Source organism: Gopherus evgoodei, chromosome 1, assembly GCF_007399415.2.
Source record: "Gopherus evgoodei ecotype Sinaloan lineage chromosome 1, rGopEvg1_v1.p, whole genome shotgun sequence".
In the NCBI taxonomy this organism is placed as follows: domain Eukaryota; kingdom Metazoa; phylum Chordata; order Testudines; family Testudinidae; genus Gopherus; species Gopherus evgoodei.
In genome coordinates this window covers 219,778,205-219,797,112 of record NC_044322.1, presented here as the reverse complement: position 1 = coordinate 219,797,112, position 18,908 = coordinate 219,778,205, and the positions used below count along the sequence as shown (strand labels likewise).

Below are 18,908 nucleotides of genomic sequence, written 5' to 3'. Positions count from 1 at the left end.
TGAAACAAAACCAAAAAATCATTTTGCGTCAACCAAAATATTTCAGCAAATAAAATATTCAACCAAAAAATTTCATCTCACTCTATATACCAGTCTTTGGAAGTAACTATCCCACAGAAACTGATCATTAGCCTCTTCCATACCTGAGGTCGAGCTGCTGAAGTGTTCTAAGCATGGACGATGGGCCTTTCACCTGTTGGCCACAGGTTATTACCTTTCTCAGTTACCTACTGATGAAAGGCAATGTGGTTTAGTGGCAGACCTACTTCTATCTCTCTGTCCAACCAGGAGTGTTTGTTTCACATTGCATAACACTGATAGAGAGATATGCTCAGTTGTTTGCTCCCCCAGGTATTAATACATACTCTGAGTTAATTAATAAGTAAAAAGATATTTTATTAAATACAGAAAGTAGGATTTAAGTGGTTCCAAGTAGTAACAGACAAAACAAAGTAAGTCAGCAAGCAAAACAAAATAAAATGTGCAAATCTATGTCTAATCAAACTGAATATAGATAAGATCCTCACCAGTTCCAGAATGCTCCCTTTTACAGGCTAATCTCCTTTTAGCCTGGATCCAGCAAGCACTCACACCCCCTGCAGTTACTGTCATTTGCTCCAGTTTCCTTCAAGTATCCTGAGGGGTGGAGAGGCTCTCTCTTTAGCCAGCTGAAGACAAAATGGAGGGATCTCCCGCGGGTTTAAATAGACTTTCTCTTGTGGGTGGAGACCCCCCCTCCTCACTCCTATGCAAAGTCCAGCTCCAAGATGGAGTTCTGGAATCACCTGGGCAAGTCACATGTCCATGCATGACTCACAGTCTCTACAGACAGAAGCCATTGTCCATATGGTGTCTTGTATGTCTCCGGGAAGACTGTTTATGTGGAATGGAGGTTTCCAAGCTGCATTGTTCCCCAAGTGCTTCCTGATTGGGTACTTAACCTTGTTAATTCCTTCCTAAAGAAGCTGACCAAATGCCTCACAAAGCTTACTTAGAAATCAGGCCAGTATACAGCCAATATTCTTAACCTCAAGTACAAAATGATATATGTGTACAAATAGGATGAATAGATATAGGAGACCACAACCTTTACAGAGATATGTTACATGGCACAGGCAGCACAAAACATATTCCAGTTACGTTATATTCCCATAAAACCTTATGGAAGGTACTGTCACAACATTCTCCTCATGTTAAAAGAGAGATTGAAATGAGACCATTTCTCCAGGTAGAATAAAAAAATTGTTTCAGGAGTGGGACATTAATCAAGGTTTTCAATGGAGACCAGAACACCCAACTGAGAGAAAGATAGTGCCTTGAATTTACAATTTTAGAGCACTCGACCATTCTGAAACCATGCAAGCAGCTGATTTATCAACCCTAGTTTTCTAAAATGTTTGATGAGCCACTCAGGGAGGCCCAGGTGACACATCTCTTTCAACACCTAGAGGCCTTCTCCAGCACAGCTGGTTTTTAGACACAATCACCCGCACCTAATGTTCTAGGTTTCCTAGAGCCCTGTGACTTCTGAGGTGTGGTAGTCTCCCTGCTCACTTATTAGGGAAATAAAAGATATGCCCATGCCCAAACCTCCTCTGTTTTCTCCAGATTTCCTCCTCTCTTAGGTGGGATTAGCAGCCTCGATTCAGTTCTTGCTCAGAGAAAGTAACTTTACAACAAAAAACCCATCTTTCATTCCTCACTTGCAATTCAAATAAACGTGTGATTTTTTTTCCTGACTCCCCCTTCTTCTAAATGGTGCTGGGAAGGGCTTTGGAGCCTTATATGAAAATGAAAGCTTCCCACGGACTAATAGCAGAATGTGGGCATGTTTCCACTGTGTACTTCAAAGTCCTGGCTGCATGTGCTTTTACACAAATAGACATATGCAAATTATTCCCCACCTTGCTAGCTAGCCTAACAAACATTACAATAACAATAATAGACATTCAGGTTGAGGCCAAGATGAAAAACTGGGCAAAATGTAGGTACCTAACTGGGAGCTGAGTTCTTCTAAAAATCTGGCTCTAGTGGTGGGTGTGAGATCTCTGAAAATTCTGGTTGATGATGTGTCTGCGACGTCTAAGAACCATCTCAACTTTTAGCCTTTGAAAGGACCTGATGAAAAAGCCTTTCTTCTGTTCAACTCGGTAGAGATTTTGTCCTTGATTTAAAATCACCATGTTTCACCTTGATCCCAAGTTTAGGTTTCAACACAATTTATTTTATTTTTATATGCATTGCAAAACAGATTCTCCCCTGGTGACATTTGAGGGCTATATGTAGATCTGCCACTAAGCCACTTTGCCTTTCACCAGGAGCAAGGCAGCAACCAGCAGCATTTATGTGGAAGGCTATGAAATCTGGTTCTCCTCAGAACCCTTCAGCAGCTAGACTTCAGGAACAGAAGAGGCTACTGATCCTTCTCTCCAGATGGCTAATTCTGAAGACTAGTCTATAGAGCTGGGTGAATGTTTTTTTGGATGAATATTTTATTTACTGAAATAATTTGGTGGCCCCAAAATGATTTTTTTTCAGTTTTCATGTTGAAACAAAACTTAAAAAAAATCATCTTGGAGCAACCTGAACTATTAATATTATTATATAGGTTAGACTAGCTAGCAAGCAAGGAAATAAAGCTCTACTTTTATAACAGGTCCACAATGGGAACATACCTATGCTCTGTTCTGAGGCCGTTTGATTTTCACTTGGTCTCCAAAACCCATCTGAGCATGATGAAGTATCATTTGAGGAGACAACAAGTGAAGATATGTGTTTGAAAAGCTTCTTCCCTGACTGGAAATCAAGTCCGGGTCACAGTGGTGAAAGCGTTAAAGCCTAATGAATAGACTAGACCACCAGAGAGGTAACAATGGTTGTTTTTTATCACCTTACTACGCTTAATCTGTCTCCTCTGTCTAATTTTAGAATCTGGTCCATTCTCCATGCTCTGAGGGGACAAGAATGGAGGGTGAAGTATCCCCGTGCTCAGGGTCACAAACTGAGCCAATCAAAGGCTTTGACACAAACTTAAATGAACCTTATCTTTCTCCACAAGGATCACAAGATTAACGCAAACCCCAAGAAGAATAATCCTCTTCTGCTTTCATTTAGGCTCATTGCCAACCCTCTCCACTTCCTCTTCTTCCTACTAGAGGCTCTTCCACGAAAAACTATAGAGTCAAGACTAACTCTTTTCTAGCAGCCCAGGGAGGGGTTTTGATACCATCTCACATGAGCTGACAGGAGTTAGATTCTGTGTATCGGGGCCCTAGCTTTGCCTGCCTCCCCAGCCTTGCTCTCTTGAGGCTCTTATGCAGGAAATGTCTCTTCCTGTCTCTGAGCTTTAGTAGAACAGGAAGCGAGGTCAAATTGACATTTCCATCATCTGAGAAGTGAGAGAGAATTTTCTCCTTTTCTATTCTAGCCTATTAAGAGAGGGCAAAATAACCCTTCAGGAGCTCACTGTCCCCCTTCAGTCATCTTTTAGCTCTCTACTTCTTCCTACATTGGCTCCAGCTCTGCACTGGGCATATAAGTACTTTCATGTCATATCCTTCCCAGCCCTCTTTTTTGTCATGGAGATTGTTTCAGGCTGACGATGGAGTCAGCTTTCGCCTATCGACTGGATCACACTGTCTTCATTTCTTGATATTTTCTGTAAGTCCTCGTTACTGCATTTGTGATGATTTATAAAAACCAGCCTGAGAGTAAAACAAGATGCAATAAAAATCAATATACTATGCTAAAAATACCAATGAACAGTAAGGAAATGTGTAGGTCAGAGCTTGCGGTTAACATCATTTGAAGACAAACAAGATGATGAATGTTCAAATATATGATGGGAAAAAACTTATTTAAAGGCGGAATGTGATGTTGTATGTTAAAAGGAGGGTAGAGAGTTCCAATTATTATGTTCTGATTCCTCACACCCCAACCCTGCCTAGCCAGGAAAGTAGCAGAACATGTGATCATCAGTCAATAGATTTTCTCTGACATGAAAGGATACACAAGGCTGTTTGTAATTAACTCAACGTAATAACACTGAGGGGGAAACTGATGGCTGGGAGCTAAATAAGCAGGAAATGGTTGGGATTCTTCTATGCTCAGATTTGTTATGTAGCTGGCAGTATCCCAAAAGATGGTTCTGTTCCTTCCCTCAAATGCAGGCTTAACCTCTCCTTTTGAATTGTAAAGTTCCATGAAGGAAAAAAATAATGAGGAAGAAAGCATAGAAACTATGGATGTATTGAGAAAGGACTTGGAGCGATAAAAGGCCAAAGGATAGAAAGCACAATGTTTCTGCCTGGTTTTAAAACCAGGGACTTTTTGTGTGTTAGGCAAATATGATAACCACTACACTACAGAAACCAGCTACTGTTAATTTTGGGTCCCTTTCTAAGGTTTTCTCAGTAGCTGCTAAAGCAGCTGATTTCCCTTTGAAGAACAGGAAATAAAGTGGCACTAAGAACTTATGGTTTTGGATGAGTCAGAAAAGGGAGTAGCATTGTCCTCCTCGGGTAGCCCTGTCACAGAGTGTGGGGGAGTCCGGGCCCTGCAACCCCCACTTCCTGTGATTCACCGTGACTCTCAGCCAGCCAGTAAAAACAGAAGGTTTATTAGACAACAGGAACACAGTCCCAAGCAGGGCTTTGTATGTACAACCAGGACCCCTCAGTCAGGTCCCTCTGAGGGCAAGGATCTTAGACCCCAGACTTGGGGTTCCCTGCCTCTTCCCAGCCAGCCCAAAACTGAAACTAAAAACCTCCAGCAAGCTCTCTTCCTTTGTCCAGCTTCCCGGGCAAAGGTGTTGACTCTCTCTGCTCCCCTTCCTGGCTCAGGTTACAGGCTCAGGTCCTGTCCCTCACCTAAAATCATCCCTACTCTCCTATCATCCCATGCAGACAGTCCCTACAACATCACAAGCCTCTGTTCAATTCCAGGTCAGAAAGCAAAATTCTTCCGCAAGAATATCCAAAAAGTATTCTGTTTCACTTTACTTCATAAGTGCAGTTTGTGGCAAGTAAATGATGACCCTAAAGTTTCATAAAAGCAAAGAACACTAAACAAAATAGTGTGGGAAATATGGATGTGTCTGAGAAAATGGTTTGGAATGAAGAAAGACAAAAATTGATCGGTCGAGAGAAAAGGCACTGTATCCCTCCTAGTTTGGAATTTCTCTCACAACTACGTGGAATAGAAAAGCTAAGCAAATGGTGTTCTATTGTTCCAAAGGGAGACGAAGTGAGGTCATTTTCTCCAGATAAAAGAAAAATGGTCATGTCTCCATGCAGAGACCAAAACCCCCAGGAGATAGGAAAAAGAGTTTTAAAACTAGCCCTTTAGACCAGTCCACCAACCTAATGCTACAAAGAATATGACTTATCAACTAGTTTTCATTAATAGTTGATGAACTCTTAGGGAGGTCAAGATGGCACATCTCTTTCAACTCCTAGAGACCTTCCACAGCACAGCTGATTTTTAGACACACTCACCCGGACCTAAAGTTACACATTTCCTGGAGCTCCTTGAGTTCTGAGGTGTTGGAATCTCCCTGCTCATGTTTTAAGTGAACAAAAGATGGGTACTGGCATTCTGAGACAGTAATGGTGACCCTCAAATCCTGCCCTGGGGCCAGATAGTTAAGCAACCAGCACCCACAAGCTCTACCATGATAGCATCCTGTCTGACAGGAACTCACTGATCAATAGCTGGGGTGTGAAATCCTCATTTCTTTGTTGTTCTATCACTGTAACCCCCACTTTCCTATTGCTTGGCTGTATAATCTCTGTCGGGTTCTGTGATTGTTTCTGTCTGCTGTATAATTAATTTGTTGGGTGTAAACTAATGAAGGTGGTGGGGTATAATTGGTTAGATAATCATGTTACAATATGTTAGGATTGGTTAGTTACATTTCAGTAAAATGATTGGCTAAGGTATAGCTAAGCAGAATTCCAGTTTTACTATATAGTCTGCAGTCAATCAGGAAGTAAGGCGGGAAATGGGAATGGGGGTAGGGGAATTTGAATTATGTTTTGTTAAGGGGGGGAATAGGAACAGAGAATGGGAGGGTGATGGGATAAACCTCTAACAAGTACGTCTTTCAGGGTGTAAAAAACCCCAGAACCAGTATAATTAAGCTGACCTAAGCCATGGTTAGATAGTGCTAAGCAAAAGGAAAGATTGTTCTGTCAACATAGCTATTACAAGGATGGAAAATCCCTCCAGCAACTGTCTTCTCCACACTGCTAGAGCAGGGTCATAGCAGCATTGTTAAGTGTAGTCCTCAGAATGAGACCAGATCTGACTCCAGTTTGGCTCTGTGGATGCTCAGTATTAAGACAACAGCAATGACAATACACTAACACATCCATAGCTGGCTGGATTCAAACCTGCATGGAGCAACTCCAATGGATTTCTAGTCCATCACCTTAACCACTTGGCCACAACTACTTGATGTAGTGCTTTGCTACCCAATAATTCTGTTCTTACTGAATTGTCATTTCAAATTGCTCAGATCAGCTCCTCCAGCACACTCATGGCTGTGCATTAGTGTAAGTGTGTCCATGGCTGAACAGGAAGAGTTCCTGCCCATTTCCATTCCAGCTGGAGCACAATGAGAGTGTGTTTGTGGCTAACGACATTGCTATAGATGGTTGTTCATTCCCCACACTGACAATTCAGATAGTTCCTTTCCTATTCAAATCTCCACTATATCATTCCAATAGCAGGGGGCAGGATTTCTCTGGGGCACTGAAATGTTTCAGAGGATTGGTGTGTGAGCTCAGCCTTTCATTCCATCCCTGATGTTTCATGGACTAACAACAGCAGCATAAAGAAAGAGCAGAGCCAATATCTCCCTGTCAGAGGTGAAGGTGGCCACGTTCCCTATGTCTGACCATTGCCATTGCAGGAGAGAAGGGTTTACTGGAATCGAATGCCCTGGCTCAGACAAGAGACACAGGCAGGTTTTGCTATTCATGGATCTGTGCAAATGAAATTGTGTCTCAGTGTGAAATTGAGGAGGGAAATATGAAATGTGCACATGGTGGCCCAGTGCCTAAACGAATGTGGGTGAAGGACTCTGGCTGAGAAATGATTTAACAGGAATTTGTATCAATGTATTGTCCTGATTAAAAGCTATGACTAAAAGGCAGCCACTGTTGTTAGTACTTGAACCTGCATGGAGACACCTGAGTGCGTATCAAGTCTATTACCTTAACAAGAGGTAGTTGATTATTTTATCCATATCCAAATTTCTTGGTCAAGGTCTAGTCACTGTCTACACTCCACAGAAAATAATAGACCGATGATAATAAGAAGTAAATAGAAATGTTTTGCAGTCACTTTGGGCATAACTATGATGATTGTTTTGAGTTTCACTCTTTATATCTGACACTACCACTCCCTTTCCCTTTAGTCTTGTAGTTTACCAAGGGTAAAACTAAACATCTCTTCATAAATAAGTGAGTGTTTGTGTTCATTCCTGCTAGCTACTAGGGGTTTGATATAGCTGTTTCCAATCCACAGCTCTGCTGGGATAAGTAGCATTTCAGGCTGTCACTGAACTGAAGAAGGGAGATCATTTTTTGAAAGAAAGTTTCTATGCAAAATACTAAAACTTTTAGCAGAGAGGAGGGAAAGGTGATGGCCACATGTTGGGGCCAGTATGTACCACAACATGGTTCTTTTATGCGGGATGACTCTTAACACTGACTGATCTCCAATCCCTTGTGTGTGAAGAGATGTTTAGTTTTGCAGGTGGGAACCTATAAGGCTGAAGCAAGTTTATGGATGGTGACACTATGATTGAAGGGTTATTTAATGTTGTAAAAATTGTTAAAAGCACTTAGCTTAAACTTGAGCTGCCTGTTATTAAAGGCTGGTTTCCACACATCAGTTCCATAAGCTCTGCTAGAAACGCCCTGGCTTCTCTCCTGGCTTGGTGGGAACTGAAGGGAATTGTCTCCTGCCTGCCCTTGGCTCCAGCCTGGTTTTTCTGGGGAGGTGATGTGGAAACTGATTTGTTGCTGTTGAGAAGGGAGCCAGGCCAGTTCTCAGGGAACGGAACTCCCAGCATCTTCCCAGCCCAACCAGGCTGCTGCCTGTCCCAGCCTCTGTTCCCCTGGGGGCCCTGCATGTTTGACTCTAGAGCAGGCCGGGAGCAGCATCTGAGGCAGAGGACAGCCTGGCTGGGGCAGATGCTATGGAGCAGAAGCACCAGAGGCCTCCTACTAGCTCCCTCCTCAGCAGCAACATTCAGTCCCCACCTGCACCCCAGAACAGCAGCCTGGATCCAAGGACAGTGCCCAGTGGGGTTTATCTTTTTTCTCTTCCTGGGTGAGCAGGGACCTGGAGGTGTTTCTAGCAGAGCAGTTGGAACTGAATTGAGGATCAGCTTTTAATGACAGGCAGCTCAAGTTCAGACTAATTTTGTTACAATTTTCTTTATAATGTAAAATAATTCAAAAGAAATGGCAGGAATTATTGGAACTCTTTTCTCTTGGGCATGAAAGAAATGGCTTTTGGCTTTTCATGATACGGGAGTCTGGTTTGTTCACTGTTCAGAATCAATTGCACAGAAGCCTGTTGCGTTTCAGTTCTTAGGTTCTGCTTGCCCTCGGTGTGGTCAGTTCCTTCCCCTTCTCTCTGTCCAAAGCGCAGAGCCCACTTCCTCCAGGAGAGAAGGACATCTTCTTCTTCTTTCCTTCCTCAACAGCCCTCTCTCTGGATAGCCCTTTGCTGGGGTCTGGGTGGGGAACAGGCATTCCTGAGAATTAATTTCACACCCTATTGGTGTGATCTATAAATTTCCAGCCAGACTAGATCACTAGGACCTCTGCTCTGACCTGATTCAGGACAGAGTCCAGAGAATTTTACCCAGTGACTCCTACATCCACCCCAAGATCTTCTGGCTGAACGAGGAGGGTTCATTCAGAAAGTCATCGTGTTTGGATGTAAAGGTGTGAAATGATGGGGAAATTGGCCCCTCTTTCAAGTTTTAATGTTGTAACTTCTACATCTAGACCGAGGTGGCCCACCTGAGCCCGAGAAGGAGCCAGAATTTCCCAATGTAAACTGCCAGACGTGCACCTTTGTATGCAACTACTGAGTCATTATGAACCTTCCCATCATTATCATTATCCCTTTGAAATAATGATTGTGGTGGACACTTGGCTCTGTATCCCAGAGTGCCCTGGACTCTACAGGCTGTATTAGCCAATCCAAACCATTCAGCACTTGCAGATGGGCATCTCTGTATTGTGCCTGAGTCTTGTACAGCTGTGAAAGGCTGGTAGATGTCGATATTTTCCCCTCTTTTAACAGTACTCATACCAGGCCAGGCCAGGGCTGGGAAGAGGAGAGAGAGCAGTAGGTTTCCCCTATTGTTGCTCGCTCACTCTTCTGTCTTGATTAGCTTCACCTCTGCACAACTTGCTTCTTTTTTTATGAGCTGACTAGCTCAGTTGGTAACAGCATCAGTTTCTTACTCTGAGCGCCAGGCTTCAAGACCTGGTCAGTGATAAACTGCTTACTACATCTTTACAAACTGTTTTTCTGAAGTTCTCTTTGGTGTTACTTTTTCTCTTCAAGACTTTGCCTTTCTTAAGAAGGCCTTTGTGTGGTGGGGATTGAAGGGGCAACCCTGCTGACATCCCCTCTGTCCTTGCAGGCTGAAGGAATATAAGGCCTATGGGCATATAGCATGTTCCTCCCTGACACACACACACACATGAACACACAGAATATCTCTAAGGAATTAGAATCACTGCTGCCTTCCCATATCCTGCTGCTCCCCAAGTGACAATGCTCTTCAGCCCAACCCATGTCCCCTCTACTCCCAGTATCCCTCAGACCCAGCTCATAGCCCTCCCTATGCTCGCTGCTCCTCACTCCCCAAGCAGAGTCTGCTCCTCTTCACCTGTGTCCCAACCCACAGCCTCCTCTGTCCCCAGGACCCCAATCCAAACCACGGCTCCCTCCTTCCCTCTAGCAGCAGGTGCTTCAGACCTCCTCAGGAAGATTTTTCTTGCAAGGTTTCGTGTATGAGTCTGCATGTGGATTTTACAGATGTTGAAATATGTTGGATTCCTTGCCAAAATGATCACTTTGGCTGGTGTGGATTCCCAGTCTCCTTGTTATTGGGGCAGGAGAAATAAGGGTTGTGTCCTTGTTGTGTGAATCAAGGACAGCACAACTGTGCTTGGCAGAGCCCGATTGAGGGATCCACCCTCAATTCAATAGCACTTGCTAGGCAGGGGACATGGGTTCCAAAGTGAAGTGAGCTGGGGTCTGTGTTCTAATACCGAAAGTTTAGGTGTTAGATCAACTTTAGGATAGGATGGCTGTGGAGGGATGAGTGAGTCCCTAGACAACATAGTGAGTATAGTGCCTTCTTATTTTCCCCCTTTCCACCCAGGATGGCAGGGGAACTCTACAGAGGCACCTCTGGGCTTGCCCTGTCTAAGGACAACAGCTATGAGTGGGGTGCAGAGAGGGGATGGCTCATGTTAAAGGACTTTTGGTTGCTGGACTTATGAACCATAGGGAGAAGGACGCTGCCTAGTTATTCGCGGGTGGGTCTTTTCCTCACGGTTTATATTTCTGTGTTGGGGCTGCTGACATGACTTCTACTAACCCTGGGCTTACAGTGCAATGTAAACATAGCCTGAGATGGCATCTATACTGTGATAAAAGCCCTGTGGCTTGGCTGGCACCATGGCTTAGCTGGTTAAAGCACTTGTATTGTGAACAGGAGATCCTGGGTTCAATTCTCAGTAGTGGCTTTTGGGGCACCTGGTACTGGTTACTGTCAGAGAACAAATACAGACCTAGATAGACCTTTGGTCAACCCAGTGTGGCTGAATCTCATGGTTTAAATTACGCTCAGAGGCACTGATGATACAGTTACTGAAAGTTTGGGAGTTAAGAGGTGATAGGTCAGTGGTTCAATCCCCTTGCAGATGACCCCATCTCTCTGCAACAGGGGCATGTCTGAGCTCTCTCACAAAATGCCTCATTGTGGCTTCTAGAATCTGTGGATGGCTCATTAGTTTATCCTGAGCTTGTTCAAGGTAACTCAGGCTGAAAATCCTAAACCACCCTTTAAAATAATGAAAACAGCAGGATGTGTTATTGTCCCTGCCCCAAAGCAGACAGACCAATGGAGAAATGTCATTGAGTCCGGGGTAATACTTCACTGCGGTTTTACCATTTCCACTTGCTAAACTTCCTCTCAACCTTCTGGGCTCCTAGAGCAGGGTACTGAGCCTGAGCCGAGACACATAAACTGCAACTTTACTCCAGACCTAGCTGCATGATCCTGATTAATATGACATGGGCCAGCCATGAGTGTTTCATTGCACTGGAGATGTAACCTAATGTTATACCTACACTGTGATTAAAACACCCAGGGCACCTGTCACAAACCCCAGGTCAGCTGACTCAGGGTTATGGAGCTGGAGCTGCAAGACTATAAAATAACAGTGTGGACATATGGGCTTGAGCCCAACTTCTGAGACCCCATGAGGGGTGAGGGTTTCTGAACCCAGGCTTCAGTGTGAACACAAATATCTGCACCACAGGTTTTAGCCCCTCAGCTTTAGCTCCAGAAGCCCAAGTCAGATGACCCAGACCAGCCATGCTGCCTTCTTTATCCCAGGAGAGATGGACTGTAAGGGTATGTCTCCATTGCAATGTCAGCCCAGTTGTGGCACGCCGTGCTCAAAGCAGCACCCTGGAAGCCCCATATTCACCACTCTCATATAATGATGATATGGTTTGTACAAAGTCTGCCTGGTGAGGTATCATTTCAAAAGTCTTGATCTGTTGAACGTTAATATCTTGTGGGATTGTGTGTGCTCGCATTGGTTGGTAAGTTATGAAGTTTGCTCTGTGCGCATTACTGAGATATGTTATGAGGTTGGGAAATGCCCCCCCACCAGCCTTTCAGGTGTGACAAGGGAGGAGCCAGACTTGCTGCTGGCCCATTGAAGGTATCCACACTCCCAAGGACTATCCCAGGAAGTGTGTACAATGCAGACTTCTTTGAGATAGCCCGGCGACCATGGACACTGCTTGACTCACACTGTAGCAAAGGTACTTCCTAGCAAGTTGGAAGAAACTATGAAAGGGTAAAGCCATTAGGAATTCCCCTCTCCTGCCCACAACTCAACACTTGTAAACACATCTGGAGGACAAACACTGAACTGAAATAATTCAGCAATCAGAAGAAAAGAATAATAACACATTCAAACCAAAGTCCCCAAACAGACTAGTATTGGTTTTTCAGCAGAAAATTTCCAGTTTGGGGAATTTTCTTTTCCCAGTCTGACATTGCCAAGGGAAACAGGGAGAAAATGTGTGAGTTGCCTCCTTCAGAACAGTTTGGCCTAGACACTAGCTCTGGTTCACTGTTGTGGCCTTGCTCAGGATGGGGGTATTTTAATAATTTGGGCGGGTCCTAGGGTGTTTGGGGGGAGATGATGAGGATGGTACCTTTTGAGATAAGAACTAAGAAATACGTGACTAGAGAATTTTTTTAGAAATCTGGGATTCAGACATTTTATTTAAAGCAAGGGGGTCGGAGTTTCTCAGAAGGTTTTTGTTTTGTTTTGTTTAATATTTAACTTGAACCTGCTATTTGCAACCTGGTTTGATCTGTCCTTGTACCAAAGGGGAAGATGGTTGTCTATAAAGAAGATGTGAAGACTAAATGCATATGAGGGGGATGGGATTTAAACCCATGTATACAGAGTACACTGGATTAGCAGTCTATCACCTTAACCACTCAGCCACCTCATCTGTATTGTCAAGAAAAGGACAAGAGGAGAAATCTAAGGCCAGCAGAGATAGGGACACTGGCATTTTAAAATACTAAGCGTAAGCAGGGGCTGAATGAGCTCCCCCTTCACATCTCGTGAAGAGTTGGGGGAAAGACATCAGGAACAGACCGTGTTTGCATAGACACACCTACTCTGCCTAGGTATGCAGCACGATGGGGCCGCTTTCCCAAAATGACCCATTTTGGATGATGTTGGGTTACAAATCACTTTAGGATTGAGTGGGATTGAATGTTATTATCCTTCCGGTATGAGTGAAGGGCAGCAGAACATACCTAGTCCATCCTGACAGAGGGGAAGGTGGGTGAGGAATAGCTATTATTGGACTGCATAGTAGCGATTGAGGATGTCACCCTAAACCAGTGGTCCCCAAACATTTCACACTGTGCCCTCTTATCCATGGCGGAGGACCCCCGGAAGCCGTGGTCAAGAACCAGGGCTGGGAATGGGTCTGTGTCTTGCTGAGGAGTGGGGTGCGGACAGGGGCAAAGGGGTCGCAGCTGGACCAGGGGCTCAGGCTTAGGCTGAGGGTAGGGTGGGTGAAGAGCTGGGGCAGAGTGGGACTGAGTGGTGCTCCCTCCCTGCCCTCCATGGAGGCTGGCTCAACCCTGAGGTGCCTTAATTAAAATTCCTCTGCGCCCCCCTAGGAGTCATTCCCCACATTTTGGGGACCACTGAACTCTACTCGCTAAGCAGGGGCTAGTGATGCCAAAGCCCGGGGAAAGGGAGAACAAGTGCGGGGGCCCCAACACCAGAACCATGCCCCCTGTCATTTCTGTCTGTGGCTCCGCCCCCTTCCACACCTTCCACCCATGTCCCCATCCACTGTCACCTCTGTTCCACCCCTTCCCACACTAGCCCCACCCTATCACTCATTTACCCCTGCCCTGCTGTGGCCCTGAGACCAGAGAAGCTTTGTGCTCCTGCTGCAGCCCCCAGGCCGTAGCAGGGAGAGACTGCTCCTCCAGCCCTGGGGCTGACATAGCAGACGCTTTTCCAAGGGGGGCAACGCAAGGTTTGGGAAGGCTGAGCCCCACACCCCGAGCCTCCATTATGAGCCACCAAGGCTACCACTGCTCAGAGTGTGGCAGGTCTCTCTGTCTCTGCTGTTCGTGCTGGGGAGCCTGGCTGGCCTTAGGGGTGGGGCCCGCTAGCAGCCGCCCCGGGTTCCAGGGGGACAAAGGGCACCGTGTGGCAATGCAAAGGTGCTCACCACTCTCCCTTGCCCCAGTGCTCCTCCATGGCCCCATAGAGGGCTGGGAGGGAGTGAGGAGCAACACTATGTGCTCCATGTGTTCTGGTCACTTTCTGCACCTGCGTTGTGCTGTGAAGGGAGCATCAGAAGCTGTTGCTGCTCTCTGCCCTCCCCTTATGCAGCCCCGCTGAGGAAAGTGACCTGGATGCAGGGAGCTCGGATGATGTGCCCCCCCCCGCCTGGCCCCCCAGCCCCTAGGGCTGCCCGGAGGAGCAGCGTTCCAGGGAGGAGTGGGGGGCAGCAATGCCAACTGCTCCATGCACACAGGTCAGTGGAATGTTTTCCACTGTCCAGGAGACCCAGCCAGGGACTGATGTGCTGGAGATATGTTGGGAAAAGGGACTGTCTCAATTGCCAAGGCAGGAAATGAACAATCTACAGCAACATCATTAACCACAAACACGCTCTAATCATGCTCCAGCCAGAAGGGAAATGGGCAGGAATTCTTGCTGTTCAGCCATGGCCACACGTACAGAGCTGCACAGCAGTGAGTGTGCTGGGGAAGCTGATCTGAGCAAACAATTGGAAATGACCCTTCAGTGAGAACAGAACCATAGTGTAGAAAAGCCCCTGTGTTAAATGGTTGTGGCAGAGGGCTTAGGGAGCTGGGCTATGACACCACAGGGGTCTTTCTGTGGAGATTTAATTCTTGCCAGCTAGGGAAGGCTGGTGTGTGGTGTCTATGGCTGTGCTTTCAGTGATGCAGGTTTCTCTATCCCATTGTTCCATAGGCATCCTACTAGATTGCCAGCTGCTTTTCAACTGCAATGTGGAGACTGTTTGTGTGTGGCAGAGACAGTGTGTGTGTGTTGGGAAAGAGTGAGTGTGTTGAGGTAAGTAGGAGCAGATCATGATTATCCCTACTTGAAAGAGGGAGAAGCTAAGGCTGAGAAAGGAGAATTGACTTGTTTTAGGTCACAAAGCCAGTCAGTGGCAGAGTTGGGAATAGGACCCAAGAGCCCTGATTTTCAAATTAACCATCAGATCTTGAATTTTATACATTGAATGACCTGAATAAAGTGCTCTCAGATGAGCTCCAGACCAACAACAGTGCACAGTAATTATTCAGCAAATATTTCAGGAGAACTGTAATTTTAGAGAGAATCATGAACTGCTCAGAGACTATTAATGCAGAGAAGCAGCAAAATTAATCAAACATATGACTGTTTATGATTTATTTACTTGGTCTTAAAAGAGAATAACAAGGACCTGAGTCTCTTCCATGTCAATAACCCCCTGCTCAGCCAATCAGGGTTGAGACTGAGGATGGGAGGCTGAGGGTTCTCACCAGAGAGCCCAAAGGATGGTGCAGGTCACTGGTGGGGATCACTGCCCGAGCACTATTTCAGCCCCACATTTTTGGGTGAACCTCCTACAGTGGCAGCTGCAGAGCACTCCTCGGCAACACACACACACACACACACACACACCTCTCTGCCTCCTGGTGTTGGGAGGGGAACAGGAGAAAGGACAAAAGAAGCAAGACACGAAGAGAAAGGAGAGAGGGAGGGATGGAGGAAAAGGTGAAACAAAAAGGACAAACCCTAATGTCCCCAGTGATTCCAAGGGACAAAATCCCAGGTGTGCAATAAAATTCTGCTTCCTTAAGCTCATGTTTTCCATGCCTAGAATTCAACTGTCACCAGATGGATCAGACTGAACAGGTTTCAAACCTCCAGGAGGCTCTTACCTTCTAAACAGGGATGGCTGTTTTCTAGTAAAATCAGGAAAAGGGAAGGAGAAAACTCAAAAGAGGTTCCTCCTAGTGCTCACGTCTGTGAACCCAAATACTCTCTGAGTCCTCAAAGAGAGACCTGGAGAAGGAGACTTGCTGAAGCAAAGCCACAGGGGTCTCTGAGGTTTCCCTGGCCCCTCGCCCCTGTCCTGCCTGGCTGATGTCAGCATCTCTCTGTGAGGTCACCACCTCCCCACCACCTTTGACCAATAGTCTGAGGTCATGCCAAAGGCCTTTGTGATGTCACTGCCACACTCCTCCCTTGCTGCGGCAATGTCCTGCCCCTGGCCAGGCACTCTGCAGGTTTGAGCTACTCCCTGTGGATCATCCCACTCAAGGAGCGTTCGTTCTAGGAAGCAAGCCGGCTAGACAGGAAAACATCAGACACTCCTCCCAATGCTACACTCAGTTTTTCAGAAATTAGTTGACTTTATGGCCAGAAGAGACCATTAGAGCATCTAATCTGACCCCCTGCATATCACAGGCCTCCTGTATGACACAGTAGCTACCTTTGGAGCAAACACATTCCAGAAAGGCCTCTAATCTTCATTAAATGAAATCAGGAGATGGAGAATCCACCACTTTCCTTGGTAGCTTGTTCCTGTGGTGAATCGTCCTCACTGTTGAATATTTGTGCCTTAATTGTAATAGGAATTTGTCACTTTTCACCTTCCAGCCATTGGGTCTTGTTATGCCTTTCTCTGCTCGATTAAAAAGCCCTTTAATACCCAATATTTTCTTTCCATGAAGGCACTTCAACACTTCAATGAAGTCACCTTTCAATCTTCTTTTGATAAGCTAGACAGGTTAAGCTCTTTCAATAGCTCACTAGAAGGCATTTTTCTCCAGCCTTCAGAACATTTGATGGCTCTTTGCTGCCCCAGCTCCAATTTCACAACATCTTTTTCAAATGAGGACACCAGAACTGGAGGCAGTATTCCAATATCAGTCTCACTGATGCCGTGTCACCTCCTGTGATGTTATTGACATAATCTGTAACTGTATACATTACCGTTGCAACCATTGTTCTATATTTGCAGCTAATATTGTAGAAAGGTTGTCATGTAAGAGGTCTAAAGAGAGGTTATGATTGGCTATCTAGATGTGGGTCATTTTTGTAGTTGAAGTTATGAATATTGGCTCTATGCTGTCCATATTTTAAACTTGTGCTATGCTTCCGGGGAACACCCAAGCCAGATAAGTTGATGTCAGTTCTGCCTAGCCTGCTTGATGGCCCATTGTGTGTGTTAGTCTCCTCTGTAGGGAGACGTTCTTCCCACAGATCCAGCCTTGAGTTTATGAAAAGTTGGCACATGTCAGTATAAGATATGGCATCCTTCCACCTCCCTTCCAAGGGACAAATGCCCTGCCTTTAGACACACACAAAACAATTTTTATTGCCATATACTTTCACTGTTTCTTTGCTTTAACCCCTAGGAATATACCTGTTGGCCAATCAAAGGAGTTGCTCCATTCCTATGGACCCCAAATCAGAATTCAACATACATATTTTATACTAATAACATTTTATCAAAATATTCATTAAATGTTAACTTGCTAACTTGAGACCATGGGCGGAGACATTATGTAACCTGTTAACCATTGGCTAATGTGCTTATCCTGTCTTGCTGCAAAACCTATCCTGGAGTGTGGAACTCCCTACCCCGTCACTTTCCCCTGCAAATGGAAAATCCATATTTTCTATTGTAATCAATTGATTGATAGTGTCTCTAAGCCTAATAAGCAAGGTGACACTCCGCCAGCGCTGTGTGTAATAAACTCCTATGCTTGACCTCTATACGGTGTGGATTTATGTCCTTCACTGGTGAAGCTAGTAGATTATAAACCATAATAGCTTTACAAGTCGCTGTGCCTGTCTTCAGTATAAGTTACCATCAAGTTTATCATAAAGGTAAATCAAAGTTTATAAGTTGTTATATAAGGTTATAGGTAGGTTAAGGTTAGTAAAATATAGTTAATCAATGTATTAGTATTACATAGAGAATTGTATTTGTTGGGGTGGTTACAGTACACGTAAAGTTGCTGAGCAGTCAGTAACTGTTATTGGGGACAGGGATAGCTCAGTGGTTTGAGCATTGACCTGCTAAACCTCAACAGTGAATCCTTGAGGGGGGCCACTTAGGGATCTGGGACAAAAATCAGTACTTGGTCCTGCTAGTGAAGGCAGGGGGTTGGACTCAATGACCTTCAAAGGTCCCTTCCAGTTCCAGGAGATTGGTACATCTCCAATTATTATATTATTATTAATAGTAATGTTGCATGTGCTTGTGACTATTTTCAATATATTTTACCTTTTATATATGCACTTATAGGAACAGGCAGTTAATGCATAATATTACTTGGACTTGTGCTTGTCTCCAGTATAACTTGCCATTTGTATTAATCATCGCTCAGTGCTGGTCTTTAATTCTGTTTTTCTTATTCTGTCTGTGTTGCCTTTATAGTCGTAAGTCATTAAAAACCTTTCTGGAGGAATAATTAGTTGTTTAGTTTCTCTTTTGTGGACACTACTCAACCTCATTACATGTGTGTTGGGTGGTGGGAAGCAGCGATCACCCAGAGCCCCACTAGGGCCCTGACGTGTGCCTCCACCTTCCATTAATCTCCACAACCACGTTCTAGACATGGGCATGGTGACCTTCCTGGAGATCTTGACAGCTTTATCAGCTTCTTGGTGGCTATTTTCCTGCTCATAGCCACTGTCTTCTTCTCATGCCTTGTCCTGGGGGCCCAGCTGCTGGTTGAATGGGAAGGAGCCAAGGTGCTGGTGACTTTAGCCTGCACCAAGTTACCTTTGCTCATCAGACTCCTGAACTGCAGTTGGATGTGGTTCTTGTTCTTCTGCAAAGCATAGACCCTGGAGAAGAGAGATCTGCAAATGTACATTCATATGATACCTTTGTTTAATTGATGAAAACATAAACTAGACACTCAGAGGATTGGAACTGATTTCAGCTGATGGACAGCTTTGCTAGGTTTTTATGCATTTGGACAGCGAAATGTTGAGTGTTTACATTCATTTCAAGCACTCCCATATAGTGGAGCTCTTGAACAG

General features: G+C 45.0%; 1 protein-coding gene, 1 long non-coding RNA gene, 1 other non-coding gene and 1 pseudogene across 5 annotated transcripts in view; 1 reads left to right on the top strand and 3 right to left on the bottom strand.

Annotated features, from left to right (window-relative positions):
• Positions 1–18,908, bottom strand: part of LOC115636587 (zinc finger protein 154-like) — a 658,270-nt gene that overhangs the window by 252,486 nt on the left and 386,876 nt on the right. The window lies entirely within an intron of this gene.
• LOC115636545 overlaps positions 1–18,908 on the top strand; it is a 1,011,845-nt pseudogene that overhangs the window by 865,787 nt on the left and 127,150 nt on the right.
• LOC115636826 lies at positions 751–18,794 on the bottom strand. Its single transcript, XR_003997081.1, has 3 exons — positions 18,783–18,794; positions 18,422–18,428; positions 751–853 (listed from the first exon to the last, which is right to left on the bottom strand). It is a non-coding gene; the product is annotated as an uncharacterized LOC115636826 (long non-coding RNA).
• Positions 6,372–6,453, bottom strand: TRNAS-AGA. Its single transcript has one exon. It is a non-coding gene; the product is annotated as a tRNA-Ser (tRNA).